This window comes from Hibiscus syriacus, unplaced genomic scaffold, assembly GCF_006381635.1.
Source record: "Hibiscus syriacus cultivar Baekdansim isolate YM2019G1 unplaced genomic scaffold, ASM638163v2 tig00110610_pilon, whole genome shotgun sequence".
Classification (NCBI taxonomy): Eukaryota; Viridiplantae; Streptophyta; class Magnoliopsida; order Malvales; family Malvaceae; genus Hibiscus; species Hibiscus syriacus.
Window position 1 is genome coordinate 1,344,380 of NW_024062800.1, and position 18,095 is coordinate 1,362,474.

General features: G+C 31.9%; 1 long non-coding RNA gene across 1 annotated transcript; it reads right to left on the reverse strand.

Annotated features, from left to right (window-relative positions):
* Nucleotides 1-11,794: 11,794 nt before the first annotated feature.
* Nucleotides 11,795-12,320, reverse strand: LOC120135646. The gene is made up of 3 exons (XR_005517280.1): nt 12,233-12,320; nt 12,041-12,146; nt 11,795-11,829 (listed from the first exon to the last, which is right to left on the reverse strand). It is a non-coding gene; the product is annotated as an uncharacterized LOC120135646 (long non-coding RNA).
* Nucleotides 12,321-18,095: the final 5,775 nt, after the last annotated feature.

Consider the following 18,095-nt stretch of genomic DNA (forward strand, 5'->3'; position numbering starts at 1 on the left):
ATATTTAGGCAAAGTGAATAAACATGAAATTTATCAAATATATTCAAAATAAAGATCCAAGTTTAACTTCTCAACTTAAAATAAAAATAAACCATCTTAACAAAATAAATCCCCCTTCTCAAGTTCGATCTAAATCGTTAAGATTACACCTAATCGACTGTCAACCATTGCTTCACGGTTGCAACATGCATCACGTCCAAGTAATATTCACAAAGGTTTTAGGCTACCATGACAGTGGTAATAGAGATAATAAAAAGAGAATATGAAAATTAGGGCTTTCAAGGATGAATAAAGTGTGTAGAAAATAATATATTATATCCCATCAAAGTCAAAATTTCTATCAATAGGAAAATCCTTTTTTTTCTTCTGAAAATCCCTTTTAAATTCAAATTCTATCATTTTCCCAGAGAAGCTATGAACAATTGTCAATTCTTAAAATTTCTCTAACTTCATGGTGACTCAGTAGTTGCAGTAGAATAGGCTCGACAATCCAGTTCATCATCGACGCACACCAATGATTACAATATTAAAAATGTCGCAACATCAATATAACAATTTGCATGAAAAATATTAAAATCAGCCCAAGTACCAACAATTCTATTCCGATATGCAAGTCATGTAAATATGTTAAAATAATCTAAATATGATCCTAAAAATGCTAAAAATAGAAGTTTAACCTAATTAAAAGGCTCTAAATAATAATTATTTTTAAGAGTATCACACCCCCAAATCTATGTGTTTGCTTGTCCTTAAGCAATGCTGACAACAACTTAATCACAACAATTATACACACTTTTCTTGCACCTGTCACCTTAGAATCTTAGCAATTTTCTGCCAATCACCTTGAATCTCAAGACAACAAGAAGTCAATTCAAATAAACTTATGATGCTAATGTAGTGTGTGCTCTTAGTTGAGAAAATTCTTAACCATGGGTATTTGCAGAGAATATTATAGTTATGAAAGTAATTAACAAAGCAAAAGATGTCACGACAATTACTATTTAGCTTAACTAGAGCTTCAACTCATCACAACTATCATTTTGGTAGAGTCATCTCGTGAAGACTTTCATTCACTCATGCTATTGAGACTATCTTTCCTACTTTGTATTCATTAAGCATACCGAACTTGCCTTAGCAGTGGAGTGTATTAGAGTTAAAAGATTGATGTGAACAATTTATTCAGCTAAAGCCAATAAGGCACCTCTAGTAGTTCAAACAAAACTTAGACCAAATGTAATTTTTTTTGTTTTATTTTTTAACATGAAAGATAACCAAATATTCTCCAAAATACCTGCAAGTCAACCAAACACAACATTTGATAAATAATTATAGCATCACAAGATTCATTAAGATAATCATAAGTTATCTCTAAATCACAAGATTCCCAAAATTAGATTATTATCGACAATTATATCATCATAGGTAAATGCAAAGTCTTATCAACTATCTGTCTATTTAAATGTATGGAAAATAAATGCCATGAAAGCTCGAATGAACAACACAAGCAATGCATAACACAATGAACCAATCAATGCAAACAACACATCACCCCTAAACTTGAGATGTACATTGCCCTCAATGAATGCAAAGAAAAGAAAAAAATAAAATAAATAAAATGAGAGAGGGGACATCAATACTCCCCTAATGTTGTTGAAGATGTTGTGTAGCAATAACTATGTGGATGTATTACTAATGATGCGGCAATGAAAGTCTAGAATTCAAGAAGATGTTGAGCAGTAATGATTGTTTGAATCTCTACTTGATGTTGTGAAGAAAATGTACCATATGATGACTGATGATGCATCGCTCAATGTGAGAACCTTACCTAAAAAAATCTCAAAAAAAGAAAAATAGTTAAATAAAAATAATCTATTCTAATTTCATAAATGACTTATTGAAAACATGTAAAAAATGATTTCACATAATGAAATAGAGATTTGTGGTAACTTCTCCTAGGTCCCAATAACACGATAACCTTTTTTGTTTGTCAAAGGTTGTTGTGATGTAATTGTGCTACTATAGGTTCTTCGCGCTCATAAGACCAAATTTGACTTGAAACACAAAAAAATGAATCAAACTGAAACTGACTCAAATTTTAGCCAAACCAAAAGTAACCCAAACCGAAAATAACCTGAATCGAAAGTAACTTAAATTTAATTTACCTAAACCCGATCTGAGTCGAACATTAACCTAATTTTAACCCGACAACTGTGTATAAAAATACTAAAATAACTTATTAAATTGGTTTTCAATTTATTTAAATCAATTATGAATTACTAATTAGTTAATTGCATCATATGTCCCTAATCTATGACCATTATTTCAAATTAGTCCCTACAATTTTAAACATTTCAATTTCATCCTTAAACTATGACTATTATTCTAAATTCGTCCTCAAACTTTTGAACATTTCATTTTTCATCCACAAGTTATGATCTTCATCCTAAATTGGTGCCCAAACTTTTTGAATATTTCAATTTTCCTAAATTATTCATATATCCTAATCATATCTATTGTTAATAAAATCAACAGGCAAGTTATATTGTAATATGTTTGAAAAAAGTAAAATTTAGGATAAAGTATGGTTGAAATGGATTACATATTTAGACGAATTCGATGATGAAATATAAATATCTAAAAGTTTAGGGATCAATTTAGAATAAGATTCATAGTTTGGGATGAAATTCGAATGTTCAAAATTTTAATGACTAATTTAGAATGAGAGTCATAGTTTAAGAATGAAATCAAAATATTTAAAAGTTTAAGGACTAATTTGAAATGATAGTCAGAGTTTAGGGACATATTATGCAATTAACTCATTATTAATTTAATATTTTACTTTGGAACTACTAAAATAACTTTCCAAAACTATTAAATTATTTTAATTCCTTTGTATATGAAAAAATACATTTATTTAAATTTAATATAAAAAATAACTTATTTTTATACTACACAAATAACTTCTTTTTACAATATAAAGATATCTATTTTTACTTATAATTTATAATTAAAATATTATGAATGATATAATAATACAATATCATTTATAAATATATTTATAATAATATTTATTCAAACATAAATAGTACATTATTTTTACTTTTAAATTTTGATAAAAATATTATATTTATAATTAAACGTTAAGTATCTAATTAAAAATTTTAATAGGAGATAAAATTTATGATTAAAAATTTTATTTTTAATCAAATAGATCGTACCATAAATTTTGTCAGTCCATATCAATAAAAAATATCATAAACTCTAACATATCTTACTTGTCCGGTTTGGGTTAAATTATAATCCCTAATGATAATTGAATTTGAATGAAATTGAACACATGATAATATTGAAAAAAAGACACATTTTTTACAAAAATATATCAATATTTCTATATATATACTTGATTTGACTCATACCTAGCTCAACTTGAATTGACCCAAAGATCTAAAGTTGGCCCAAATAGAAAATAATTGGTCGAATATTGACCCATTCCAAAAATCAACCGATCTGATTTGATCCGACCCAAAATCAACTGATATGATATCGACCAGACCCAACTCGACTTACGATAGACTCAAATAAATCGAAACATGTCACACGTAAAAATAGGGGTCAAATGTTAAGAGTTTAAAGTTTTGTGACATTAGTTAAGTTCCCTAAAAGTTCAGGGACTTATTCTGAATTCTGTATTTAGCCCTAAATTCAGAATATTCAAATACCCATTTATTTTCATTTTTTGGTTTCCCCCATTTTTGAAATTTGAAATACATATTTTTCTCAATCTTCCATTTCTTATCCTTGTTCAGTTTTTGCTTGATTCACCAACGGTCCGACTATTGTGGAGTGTACCACCGGTGCCAATCTATTCGGCTCGCAATTCCAATTATGTCGATGGTCTTGGGTGCTTCATCGTCATTGTCATTTGTAAGTTTGGGTGGAAGAAGTGTCCGAGTTTCTTTAAAACGTCACCATCCCTGCTCACTATCATGAAACAACCCCGATAAGTGAGTCGCTATACCTTAAAACATAATTATGCAAATTTTGGTAATTTTCTGACCGTCGGAAGTCCCTCTTAAGCTTTATTAATTGGTTGAGTTTGAACTGAACCGACTGAACTGGTTGAATGAACCAAAACATCGGAAGCTACACGTTCGATTCGAGATATGCGTGAGAGTTATTAACTGAATTACTAGTTGCTTTTGTTTAATTAAGTATTACTTCAGTTTTTTTACAATAATATACTATCATTAGGTTTCTGTTTTGTATGACCTTTTACTACTGGTCGTGGGAAGCGTAAGGCTTAGTCAATATCGATTAGCTTCTATAGGTGTGTTCCTTTAATATGTTTGATACCTTTAATATTGTTTACTATTGCGTTGTATGATATTATCTACACACATGTATGTATTATGGTACATATATTTAGATTATTATCGATTTCTAATTATTGATGCATTATTTTGAATCTGTGCATTGATGCATTCCTAATTCTGTATTGGCACAGTCCCCGTCCTAATTCTACATAGGATTAATTCCCTATTCTGATTCTACATGGGATTAATTCCCTATTCTGATTCTACATGGGATTAATTCCCTGTTCTATTTTTACATGAGCCTCATCCTAATTCTATTTGAGATTCTCTTCAGAGGGCTAGATCATCATCTTAATTTCTGTATTCTGACTTCGGTTCCTCTTCGGAGGGTAACGTCCCCATCATGTTTATTCACGGTGAAAGGCATGGTTGTGTATTATTGATGTTGCACTCTGAAGAGTAAATCCTGATGTTACTATTTATGCATTATGTGTACTGTTATATATTTAATTATATATGTTTATTGTAGAGGACACATTGGGCCTCGTAGCTCACTTTGTTTCTATCTTTTTTTTTTTCTCTTCAGATTATCCAGTTATATTATCAATTTAGCTAACGTAGGTATGGTCTCGATTATATAGTGTATGGGGTTTAATTTTTTAATTTTTTTTTAAAATATGGCATGTGTTTTCTTCTGATTTCATATTTGGTAAATGATTTGAAAATGATTTATCAAAAAAAATTTGTTCGTGGATCATTTGTGTGATCAACGTGGTCACCCTGACTCAGTCGTAAGTCCTAGGTTAGGTCTAGGGGTTCCAAGACCCGAAATGACCTGACCTGACTTACTATTGACCCAAATAAAATCGAAACTTGAAATGACTCAACCTGACCTGAACCTTATCTGAATTAAGTTAAACAAGAAATGATCTGGATTGAAATGACGTGAACTAAACCTGATCTGAATTACACGTTTGTCACCTCTAGACTTAGTCTCTTCACAATTTTGGCTTATCTGATTCTTTTATTGTCACTACATCAAGAATATCAATCTGAATGTTATGATATTCAACCCTATGTTCATGCACAATTTCATTAATGATGTCAATAGCATGGCATTTAACATTATCATCATTTGTAATATGATTTAAAACAATTAAAGGAAATGTGTTTGTCATCAAGGCACATGGTAACTTCTCTCTTTTCAATATCGATTATCGCTCTACATGTAGCAAGGAATAGTCGATGAACTATGGTTGGAACTTCATTGTCAGCTTCACTCTAATATCACAAATTTTAGACTAGTGAATGGAATATAAAAATTTAAAAGTTTAGGACTAAAGTGTGAAGTTGTAAAAGTTTAGGGACTAAAAATTGTAAATTTTTAAAATTTATATCTTGGGTATGTAAATAATTAGTTCATCCCAAGATAATTATTTTAGTAGGTTTTAAATTTTTAATTTGGAGTTTGCATCTTAGCCTATTAAATTATGAAGATCCCTATAATACTCGGATAACCGAATCGAATCGAAAGCCTACAAAAATTTGAAGGAAGGTAGTTTTGGGTTAGAACAATTATATGGATATCTTTAATTAGTGAAATTTAAGTTGGATAAGTGGAATTTGGTGAGAATTGCACTATAAAGTGAGACAATACAATTTAGTGACTGAAATGAAATTTTAGAAAATTGGAGGGTCAAAAGAAAAATTGAGAGATGAGATTATTACATATATTTAATATTAAATTAGAGATAATGGAGTGGTATAGTTATAATTTAGGGAATTCATTAATGGCAATTTGGGTTTTTGGCCAAAATGAATAAAAAATATTTTATTGGTTTTAAAAGTCAAAATTTGGGGGATTTTTTTCCAAAAACAATTATGGGAGTCTCTTAGGTGGTGTTTGTTTTTGCAAAAGTAAAAGGTCTGCAGTCTGCGGATCACATATGCAGGCATCTGCAGTAGAAGAGGTGGACCAAAAGTCTGCAGTCTGCAAGAAGAAGACTGTTTGTTTTTAACGTCTGCAGACTGCAAAAATAAACTGAAATATAAATAAACTGATCTTTTAATAAATTTAATAAGTATTTTATAATTTTTTAAACTTTATTGACGAAAATGATCATTTGTATATAATTCAACGATATCTAATATATTTTATTTAAAAATATATATTAAATAAATATTATACGAATTTTATTATTATAAATTATTACATCTACGGACTATTAGATTTTGGTTTTAATATTATATATCATTTTAAAAATTATTATTAAATCAATCGATTAAAACATTTATTTTGTCTTTTAATGCTAATAATTGTATGTCCCCGTGATTTTCAAAGTTTTTATATATAAAAAAAGTTTACTAAGTTTAATTGTATAATATGTTTTACTAAGTTTAATATATTTTTTCAAATAAAGTATATTAGATATCGTTGAGTTATATACAAATGATCATTTTCGTCAATAAAGTTTAAAAAATTATAAAATACTTATTAAATTTATTAAAAGATTATAAAATTATTAATAAATTTATCTAAATACTATAAAATAATTATTATATTATCAAACTTTTATAATTTATTACAACATTATAGTGACTATTTTGTAATAATTCATTAAATTTAATGACATTTTATAATTTTTAAAAAATTAATAGCAAAAATGGTTCTTTGAAGAGGTTAAAAGACGACTGCAGACATAAGGCCACGTCTGCGCCGCGCAGACCACTCGCAAACGTTAGAAGAGCTTCTGTCTTCTAAAAAAACAAACGGTATGCGAAGCCTAATGTCTACTCGTGGTTTGTGCGGCGCAGACATAAGAGCTTTGAAGACCTTAAACAATGAAAACAATCACCACCTTATTCTCCAGCAGGTTGCTGAAAATCATAGCTAAGGTGAGTAATTTCTTTTCTTTTCCATTTTTGATCAAATTTAGTAAGATTTTGGGCTAAGGTGTGAAATAAGAAAAATAATCTCCATTAAACTCTCTACAATTTGGTGTAAATATTTCTTTGTTTCATGGTTGAATGGTGGAAGCGAGAGATTTATGTGGATGAAGGAGAGACTTGAATTCATGGAAATTCATTGAATTAAAATTAGAAATGAATGTTAGGAGTGTTGTAGAATAAAATACTAATATGTAATTGAATTGGAAACCAATAGAAAACAAGAGTGAAGCATTCACCCATGAACTTGGTTGGTGAGAATTTGGTTGAATTTGTTTTGTTTTGTTTTGAACTTGATTGGAATGGATTAGAAATGATGCAATGATGACTAAATTTGAATGAATCAAATTGGAGACCATTAGGGTGAAGTTTGCAAAGTTTCGACCTAAGTGAGAAATTAAGGGAAATTTTTGTAAAAATTCCTAATGGTTTAGATGGAATGTAGAAATGATTCTAGGTGCTTGACATGATGTTTGGAACACAATTTGGAACTTTGTTAGACTTTAAGGGATTTTTTTGCATAGTGTGTCAATTTCAAGGATTAATGTGTAATCATTGAGAAGTTAAGGTCTTATGATGAAATTTAATATAAAAAAGTAAATTGGAATGACTTGGAAGAGTTTATAAGTTTAAGGACTTAATTGGAAGTTTGAAGGAAGCTGGTGGTGAAATGGGGAAGTGTCAATTTAAAGGGATATTTGATAAAGAATAAAATTTAAAAAGGGCTTAGAAGGGAATATTAAAAGAAATAAAGTTTGATTTAAGTTAAGGGAGAGAAATTCATATCAAATATGAGATGATGGTAATTTTCAGAATTTTATTCAAAATTGAGTTTATTACTATTAGTTGCAATACTAGTTCATGTTCGAAATTTGTTATGTCGGGATAATTGACATTCATGTAGATCATGATCGTTCATAAGTTCAAATAGAGATACAAGGATAAAGTTCAAGAGTAAATCGATATTATGAAACAAGCTACTAATGCCACAAGTGAGTGCAACTAATTTTTATAAAAAATAATACGAGGGTGACTTGCGACGAGTCAACCTCGATAGATCTGAAAGTAAATGTTTTTTAAATTATATTTAGAATAAGTACAATTTACTATTATTTTATTTCATTGTATTTAAATATTTTTGGGTATGAACGACCCAAAATCTACTTTTTTATAAGAATGATTTTATATTTGATTGAATTATTTTTTATGCAAATTAGTATATGATTTTAAATAAAGCCCATCGTATGAGAATGAGGGTTAGTGGTACAATAGCATGCCATGAAGTGGAGCGAATCTGCATATGTTTCAGATATGGCACCAAGATGGATCACTCGTGCTCTGACTTGGCGTACCCTAGTGGAGTGATCCAATGCGATATGTCTGGTTTTATATGTGTATTATACGACACCAATATGGGTCATTGAGGCTCTGACTCGACGTATCTTAGTGATGTACAAGATGGAGTGACTCGGTGCAATCTGTTCTGACAGTTTTGACTACTTATAGCACGCTCACTAGATATCTGACTCGTGTACCATATATTCTCATGAAAATACAATAGGAAAATACATGATCTAATTTGCATAAAATAAGAAATTGATATGATCTAAAATTGAAAAGTATAAATTTATAATGACTCAGTACAATAATTTATAGAATTTTTAATACTATTTTATTACGTATATTTGATTAGAAATAAACTATATACATGTTTGATTTTGATGATGTTTATATTTGAAATGGTTTTCCTTATATGTTAAATATTTTAATTATGTTATTATGTTGCCTTAGTTAGTGGAATACTTAGCATGTGATTGATTTACACGTAGGAGAAACGATGGCAACAGAATAGGGAGCCATGCGGGACATCCTACATTTTGGTAGAACAAATTAGACATCGAAAATCAGTACAACATCTTTATGATGTTTTTTTATATTCATTGTTGGCATGTATATAATTTTGTTATGATGCTCTGATTCGAATATGTCTGAACTCTTTTGATCATACAATGAATCAATATTATTTTAAATATTTTATATCATATTTTTTAAATGCAATTACTTATTCTAATGCTGTTTTTTAAATTAAAACAAAATTTTATCGATTTTTGGACAATAAATGTTTTATTCAACTAATGTGACATCTTTAAATCGTGTACGAGAACATATATAAGTTGAGGATGCTACATTTATTGGTATCAGAACTGCAAGTTTAGTTGATTCTCGGCCTAAACTGAAGTTATAAGTTATTTAAAGTTTGTACATGCCACTAGGATATTAAAAGCTATTGATATGGTGTTTATATACGGATTTCGCTCCTTCCTAATCTAAGTATTTTTTTTGTATTGTAAATGTCTGAATCAGAAACATCGAGGAGAGTGAATGAACAGCAAGAGATCCCAAAGGGGGCTAATGGTAGTAATGAGGTGTGTACTGAACCTCCTGCTCAGTCAGAACAACATGGAGCTCCAACACCTCTAGGAGCGCCTGCATCTGATCAGGGGATGTTTCTGCAAGCATTAGAGGATATTTTGTAGCGTTATTAGTATGCTCCTCCCCCTACTCCTCAAGCTTCTTGAATGTCTATAGCAAACAAATTAAAAAGTTTGGGTGCACCAGAGTTCAAAGGACACTAGTAGAAAAAACCCCTTTAATAACGCGCATTGCGCGTCATCTATGGGTGCGGATGACACATATTTGTCTGTCGTTGAAGCCACCGACATGAATTTAAGATGACGCGCAACTGTGCGTCATAAATTTATGACGCGCATTTATGACACGCATTTATGACGCGCATTTATGACTTACATTGCGCGTCATTGAAGCCCCGTCATAAATGAAGATGACACACATTTGTGTGTCATAAATTTATGACACGCATTTATGACTTACATTGCGTGTCATTGAAACCCCCGTCATAAATGAAAATGACACACATTCGTGTGTCGTGATTGTATTTCGTAAATTATATATATATATATTGTAGATTGACAAATAATCAAACTAAATCACATTTAATGCCTCATAATACTAAATATATATATCATATTATATATATAAGCAATCCATTTGCATACAATATATTCACATTAAGTTATCAAAAATATTGTAATCATATGTCGATACAAAATATCACGGCATAATAAAGTTCTATTAATATGCCCTCGCCATCCGGGCGTATACACAAGAAATAATTGAAAATAATTGTAACAGTTAAAATTAGTTGCAATATATAGAACAAACACATTCCTAATATGCACATTAAACTTCTAAAAACACCATCCTTGGTGTCATAGGTGATTGCTCATAAGCTTCATCTTTCATCTTTGAGTTCATGAGACTTAAGTGAAAAAGGTTATCAAGCTTTTTTATTCTCTTTATAGCAACATCTGTTCCCCGCCATTTTCCATGATAATTACATGAAAAGAATCAACGGTGTCATTTATGCTCCTCAGCCTTGATAAAATCCTGCAGATGAACATTCCATGAAACAGGCAACAATCATGATGCAAACAAAAGAAGAAGAAGAAAAGATCGACTCAAAGAATAAGAAAAAAAATAAGATCATACAAAGTATAGATCAAGAAAATATGACGACATTCTCCACTAACATGGAATAAATCCCCTCATATATCACAGGTCAATGGCAAAGGAAAAGACATCAAATATTTTCTGAAGTTTGATGACATACCAATTTCTGATCTGCTGTTGTTGAATTTGATAATTTCTTTTTCTTTCTACCCGTCTGATCAAAGAAAATATAATTATAAGAAGATACCATACTATACATGCACATAGACAGAGACTTTTCTAGGATTTTCAACCAAGACGGAAGATGCAATAGCATCAGCATTAGCATCAGCCTTCCTTAAGAGTTACTTGTATATTACCTGCAGTTATTGCAGCAAACTATATTGGTTTTGATGTTCTTCTGTTTGTGCTGTTTGGATTGGCATCTGGTTCATCGCCAATCAGCCACTAATGAGAAAATAAGCATGATAATTCTCCCCCCAAAACGAGAGTGAAAGAGCTTCTAACAAGTGAAACCAATAAACACAACCATATAAGTTTTAAGTTGCATGCAATTACTACAGTAAGATCTCTTTTTAATTTATGACTATTTAAAGGAGGGTTGATAGCATACATATCATCATAACATCTTACAGAGAGTACCTAGTGACAAATCCATTAGATGCAAAATACATATTATCTTTACCGAAAACAAAATGACAATAATATATACCCATAAGTTTATGTTACTGCTTCAACTGACCAGTCTGTTATTCTCAACTCTGGTTGACAATTCAATATCTGAAATTGCTGATGATAGTTTGGTGCCTGAAAGAGTAAATTTAAACTATAACCCAAATCAAGTAAGCAAGCTCAATTACAGAACTGTTAGTGGAACTTTAAGCAAACTTCTATTTACACTTGGCAGGATTTAAACATCTACGGTGTCAAAAAGTGTAAAAGTTGGTGTTCGCAAGGCTCCAACAAATATTAATTAACATGCCACTTACATCCAAAGGCAATCCATTCAGTGGTGCTGGGTCAATTGATTCATTCAAGCCTGAAAAGATAAAAACCACAACTTTGATATATATATAACATATATATAATTTCAATGCCAAAAAAATAAAGCAAGGCCAATGTTGTGTGCACCTTCTTCTTGTCAAAATAGATCAGATATCCAATATTCATCCCATCTTCAAATATACACAAGTAAAAAAGAGATCAGATTTTCCAGCATGAACTCAAACCAGACGAAGGTGCAAGACAACCTGCTACATGAGGCCAAGTCACTGGAAGTTTGCCTTTTTTTGCCCCATAGGGAGTGGTTGAATTGATAGGAAGGGTACTCCACAAGTTAATGCCTTGATTTTGTTCCTGTAAATTGAAAATGTTGCTAACATTTAGAGAAAATAATGACAACTAGGTGGTTGTGTTAACAAAGTAAATAGTTTAGATTCTACCCTCTTAACTTGATGCTGAGCAAGATTTATCTGTCGTTGCAGAAGGCTGATACAAGAAAAAATGTGAGAAGAAGATATGAAACTATCATTTACAATTGAAGCAAATTACCATATACCAGAATGAATAAACGTATATACTTTTTCTATTAACTTCAAATAGATCTTAAAATATGTATCAAAAAAGAGTGAAACAATTTATTAAAAAGCTGAGCATTTCCACAAAACATGATAATCCAAGCAACTCTTTTTTATTATTTGCTGCCGTAAGCAATACTTTTAAGCTATGTGCTCAAAACATGAAACAAATTACATGAAATTGACCAGAAGCTTCAAGTTAACCGAGTTGAGTAGATATCCCAAACTCGACCTTGAACTGATTGCATACACACAACGATATATAATAATCGAATACATCAGATGAGCATCAACAATCAAATGGCAATGCAATGGTTCAGTTGTCACTCTTCCAACCTAATGAAGACCTCTTAGCTACCGAAAAGGAAGAGTTTTCCGAGTTCAATAGTGTCTACACTAACTCAATGAAGACCTCTTAGAAACTGTAAAGGCTGAGTTTTCCTAGTAACATTTACAAATCCAATGCCATATGATTAATTATCAGCAATAAACAATCGATTAATCGTCCTAAGTTACCAAGCGTGTTTCCCAACTCAAAAAACTGCTCATTCAATTTGTCCCTCCTCAATTTTTCACGGTCTGCCTTCTGAACTTTTCTTGCAACTACTGGATCCTTAATTTCCATCTCTAGCTTTTCTCTGCAAAAAATAAACAATAATCAAGGAATATCAACTGATAATACATTCCTTTTAATCAACAATAAAGTAATAATCATTACGAATGAAAATTAAACTACGAAATAAACATGAAACGACATAAGTGCAACAAAACAATAGTAAAAATAAAAACTTGGGTTCAGAGTGTGAAGTGCTCAAATCTGCTGCCATGGCCTTGGAGAAATCGTTGGGGTTCCTTTGCTGGTTTTTCCACGGAAATATTTGCACACACGAGAAGCTATAAATCAAATTAGGGTTTCATACTTGATTCTTAAGATTGAAGCTGATGATCCCAAATTGAGTTTTTTTTCTTCTTCCTGTTATCCGAGGAAAGGAAATGAAAAAAAAGCGGGAAAAGATGAAAATAACGGGGTAAAATTAAAAGACGACTTTTATAGATGACACACAATTAAAAGTGTATTTCGTGTTTTGATAAATTTGTTGTATTATGACTATTAAATATGACACACATTATTGTAAGTCATAAATCGTTCAGATTTTAAAAAATATTATATTTATTTTATGACGCACATGTTTTGTAAGTCATAAATTAGCGTGTGTCATTAAAGGTATATTTTATTGTAGTGGGAGAAGCTGAGGAGGGTCCAGCGGTAGCCGATCTGTAGTTATATGATGTGAAAGTAATGTTAGATGGATTTCATCGCTCGGATCAAGAAAGGTCAGATGGAGTGATTTCTCCTCTTCGTGGTCCAACTTGGATGTGATGGACGAACACCACGATGCATATTCCTCTAGACCAAGTGACGTAGTAATTTTTCTTGGTAGTCAATTCATTAGAGAAATGAAGCAACACTTCTTGAATTTGAAGCATGACAATCGCAGTGTTTATGAGTTCTAGGATGAATTTACAAAATTAAACTGGTTTACCTCAGAGTTAATCTCAACCGAGATTGACAAATGTGAGTGGTTTATTGAGGGTTTGCGTCCAAGGTTGATAGAGTTTATGTTGGCGTTAAAGCTGCCAACCTTTTAGGAAATAATAAATTGAGCTAAAGCCCTAGAACATATACAAAATGAGAAGTTTACAGAGTAGATGTTCCAACCATCCAAGAGATTTAGGTCATTTTAAGCTACCTCTCAGTTAAAAAGGGGCAGAGGTTTCAAACCTTAGAGTTGATCAGAGAGAGTTTTGATACTGTGAGATATGTGGTAAATGTCATTTGGGAGTATGCTGACGAGTTACCGGGGGATATTTTTGTTGTGTTGAGATGAGTCATTTTATGAAAGATTATCTGTTGGCAATTGAAGGACCCACCCAGATAGAATGATCTGCTATTGTTTCTTAGAGAGTTCGAGGTAGAGGCAGAGGACCCTCAGAGTCTATTCCCCAATAAAAGACGTGCACTTTGGCAAGATTTTATAATATCAAACCATTGAAGACAAAGATGGTCCGAAAGTCATAGCAATTACTTTTTTCTTTATGGTGTACCTGTTTTTGTTTTAATTAACACTGGTTCTTCACTTCCATATATTAGTAAAAAAGTGAAGAGAACAAGGAATTCATTTAGAATAAACTTCTAGTAATATTATAACGATAAATCCACTGGGTTAGAGTGCGAGGGTTACTAGATGGTGCAAAGGTTGCCCGATAGAAATTCAAGGAATTAAATTTTTGGGGAACTTATTGTAGCTACCTGTAGAGGAGTTTGGAATTATTTTGGGCATGGACTGGTTATCCACTTACCATGCCATGGTAGATTTTCATTTAAAATGAGTCATAGTAAAAGACTTGGAGACTGAGAGATGATAGTAGTTGGGGAAAGGATAAATCCTTTATCTAAAGTGATATCAGCTATTTCTTCTACGAAGTTATTGATACAAGGGTGTCAAGCATTCCTAGCCAATGTATTAGATACTCGAACTTCTGAAGCAAGATTAGAGGATATTCCCACTATTACAGAGTACCTTGATGTTTTCCTAAATGAATTGTTGGGACTACCTCCTAATAGAGAGGTAGAGTTCAGGGTTGAAGTATTCCCTGGTACTGTACTGATCTCGATGACTCCATAGATGATGGAACCAACATAACTCAGAGAGTTAAAGGGTTCTTGTCACAAGAATTGTTGGAAAGTGGTTTTATCAGGTCGAGTGTGTCACCTTGGGGAGCACCAGTGCTATTTGTAAAGAAGAATGATGGATCTATGCAATTATACATAGATTATAGGAAGTTAAAAAAGGTGAAGGTGAAGAACATGTATCCTCTTCCGAGTATTGATGACTTGTTTTACCAGTTAAAAGGCACAACAATGTTTTCAAAGATTGATCTTCAACCGGGGTACCATCAATTGAAGATTAAAGAAGAGGACATTCCAAAGACAATATTTCAGACTCGGTACAGACACTATGAGTTCTTGGTAATGCCTTTTGGGTTAACAAATGTTCCAACAATTTTTATTGATCTTATGAACTGAATATTCTAGCCATACTTGGATCAGTTTTTTTTTTGTATTTATCGATTGATATTCTAGTTTACTCGAAGACCAAGGAAGAGCATGATGCCCATATGCGCACTGTTCTTCAGACACTGCTAGATAAGAAGGTGTATGGTAAGTTATCGAAGTGTGAATTTTGGTTGTCTGAGGTTGCATTCCTCGAACATGTGGTGTATTCAAAGGGGATTCGAGTGGATCCTCAGAAGGTTAAAGCTATAGTGGAATGAAGACTACAAAACAATGTTTCTGAGGTCTGAAGTTTCTTAGGGTTGGTTGGATACTATCGAAGGTTTGTAAAGGATTTTTCAATGATCGCCTCCTCGTTGAAAAAACTATTGAGGAAATATATACCTTTTATTTGGATAGAGAGGTTCTGAGAAAATTTAGAGAAATTGAAGAAAGTTCTGATAGAGGCTCCAGTAATTGTACAACTAGAATCGGGCAAAGACTATGTAGCGTATTGTGACACGTCTCATAGTGGTTTGGGATGCGTTATAATGCAAAATGGAAAAGTGATAGCATAAACCTCTAGACAACTCAAGCCGTATAAAAGGAATTACCCGACACCTGACCTTGAGTTGGCAGCGGTGGTGTTTTCATTAAAGATATGACACCACTATTTATATGGTGAATGTTGTTATATTTACACTGATCACAAAAGTTTAAAATACTTGCTAACTCAAAAAGAGTTGAACTTGAGACAGAGGCTATGGATTGAGTTACTCAAGATTATGATGTGATCATAGATTATCATCCAGGTAAGGAAAATGTAGTTGCTGATGCACTTAGCCAGAAGACTTTTTTAACACTGCACTCATTGAATACCCAATTATCTTGGAAAGGAGACAGTTCCTTAATTGCTGAAATAAGATTAAACCCTACTTTACTAGAGCGAATTAGAGAGCCGCAAGAAAAGGATGAAAGTGCTTATTGAAGAAAGAGCTTCTTTTCGAAGTGCATTTTAGTCCGTTTAATATGCATCCAAGCGAGAATAAGATACATCAAGACTTGAAGAGTCGACATTGTTGACCTGGTATGAAAAGAGCTATTACGGAGTTCGTGGAAAAGTTCTTAATGAGTTAACAAGTAAAGGCTGAGCATCAGGTGCCATCGGGATTACTGCAGCCGATCTCTATTCCCCAGTGGAAATGGGAAAGAGTTATAATGAATTTCGTAATGGTACTACCATTGACACCGAATAAAAAGGATTCAATTTGGGTGATAGTTGATAGATTGACCAAGATAGCGCATTTCATCCCTGTTCAGATTGACTACTTGATGAACAATTATGTTGAGCTATACATCATAGAGATAGTTCGATTACATGGTGTACCAGTTTCGATTGTATCAGACAAAGATCAAAGGTCCACTTTGAGGTTTTGGAACTCTTTACATAAAGCCTTGGGTACTCGATTGAATTTTAACACACATTTTCATTTGCAGACGGATGATCAGTTTGAGCAGACTATCCAGGTTTTGGAAGATATGCTAAGGGTGTGTGTGATTGAGTTCAAAATATCATGGGAGAAATATTTGTATTCAGCAGAATTTGCATATAATAATGGTTATCAAGTGAGTATTAAGATGTTGCCCTATGAAGCTTTACACGAAAGAAAATGCAGGACACCATTTTGGTTTGAACTGAAGGATTGAGACATAAAGTAGAAGAGAATGCGAAGATTATTCAAGATAACCTCAAGATAGCTGCAGACCGAAAAAAGTCTTATGCATATTTGAATAGAAAATAAATTGAATACCAAGTGGATAATAGATTATTTCTTAAAGTGTCACATTGGAAGAAGATTATACGCTTTGGAAAAAAGGGAAAATTGAGTCCAAGGTTTATTAGACCATATGAGATTGTGAAAAGAGTGGGTCTGGTAGCTTATCAGTTGGTTTTGCCTCCAAAAATGTACAAGATTCATAATGTTTTTCTTGTATCAATGCTTCGGAGGTATCGGTCGGATCCTTCACACGTCATCACATCGAAAGAAATAAAAATTTAGCCGGATTTGACATATGAGGAAGAACCTGTGAAGATTTTGGTTCATGAAGTAAAAGAACTACGGAACAAGATGATTCCACTGGTTAAGTCCTTTAGCGTAATTATAAAGTAGATGAATCTACTTGGGAACACGAAGAAGACATGAAAAACTAGTTTCCTTACCTGTTTCGAGCAGACGGTAACTAAAAATTCAAGGATGAATTTTTAAAGGGGGAGAATTGTAATATCCCAAATTTTGGATTAGTGAATGAAATGTAAAAAATTAAAAGTTTAGGATTAAACCATGAAGTTATAAAAGTTTAGGGACTAAAATTTATAAATTTTTAAAAGTTATATCTTGAGTCTGTAAATAAGTAGTTTAGTCCAAGATAAAAAAATTTTAGATTTTTAATCTGGAGTTTGCATACAAGCCTATTAAAGGATGAAGATTTGTATAATACTCGGATAACCGGATCGAATCAAAAGTCTACAAAAATTTGAAGAAAGGTAGTTTTGGGTTAGAAAAATTATATGGATTTTTTTAATTAGTGAAATTTAAGATGGATAAGTGGAATTTGGCGAGAATTGCATTATAAAGTGAGATAATGCAATTTAGTGACTAAAATAAAATTTTG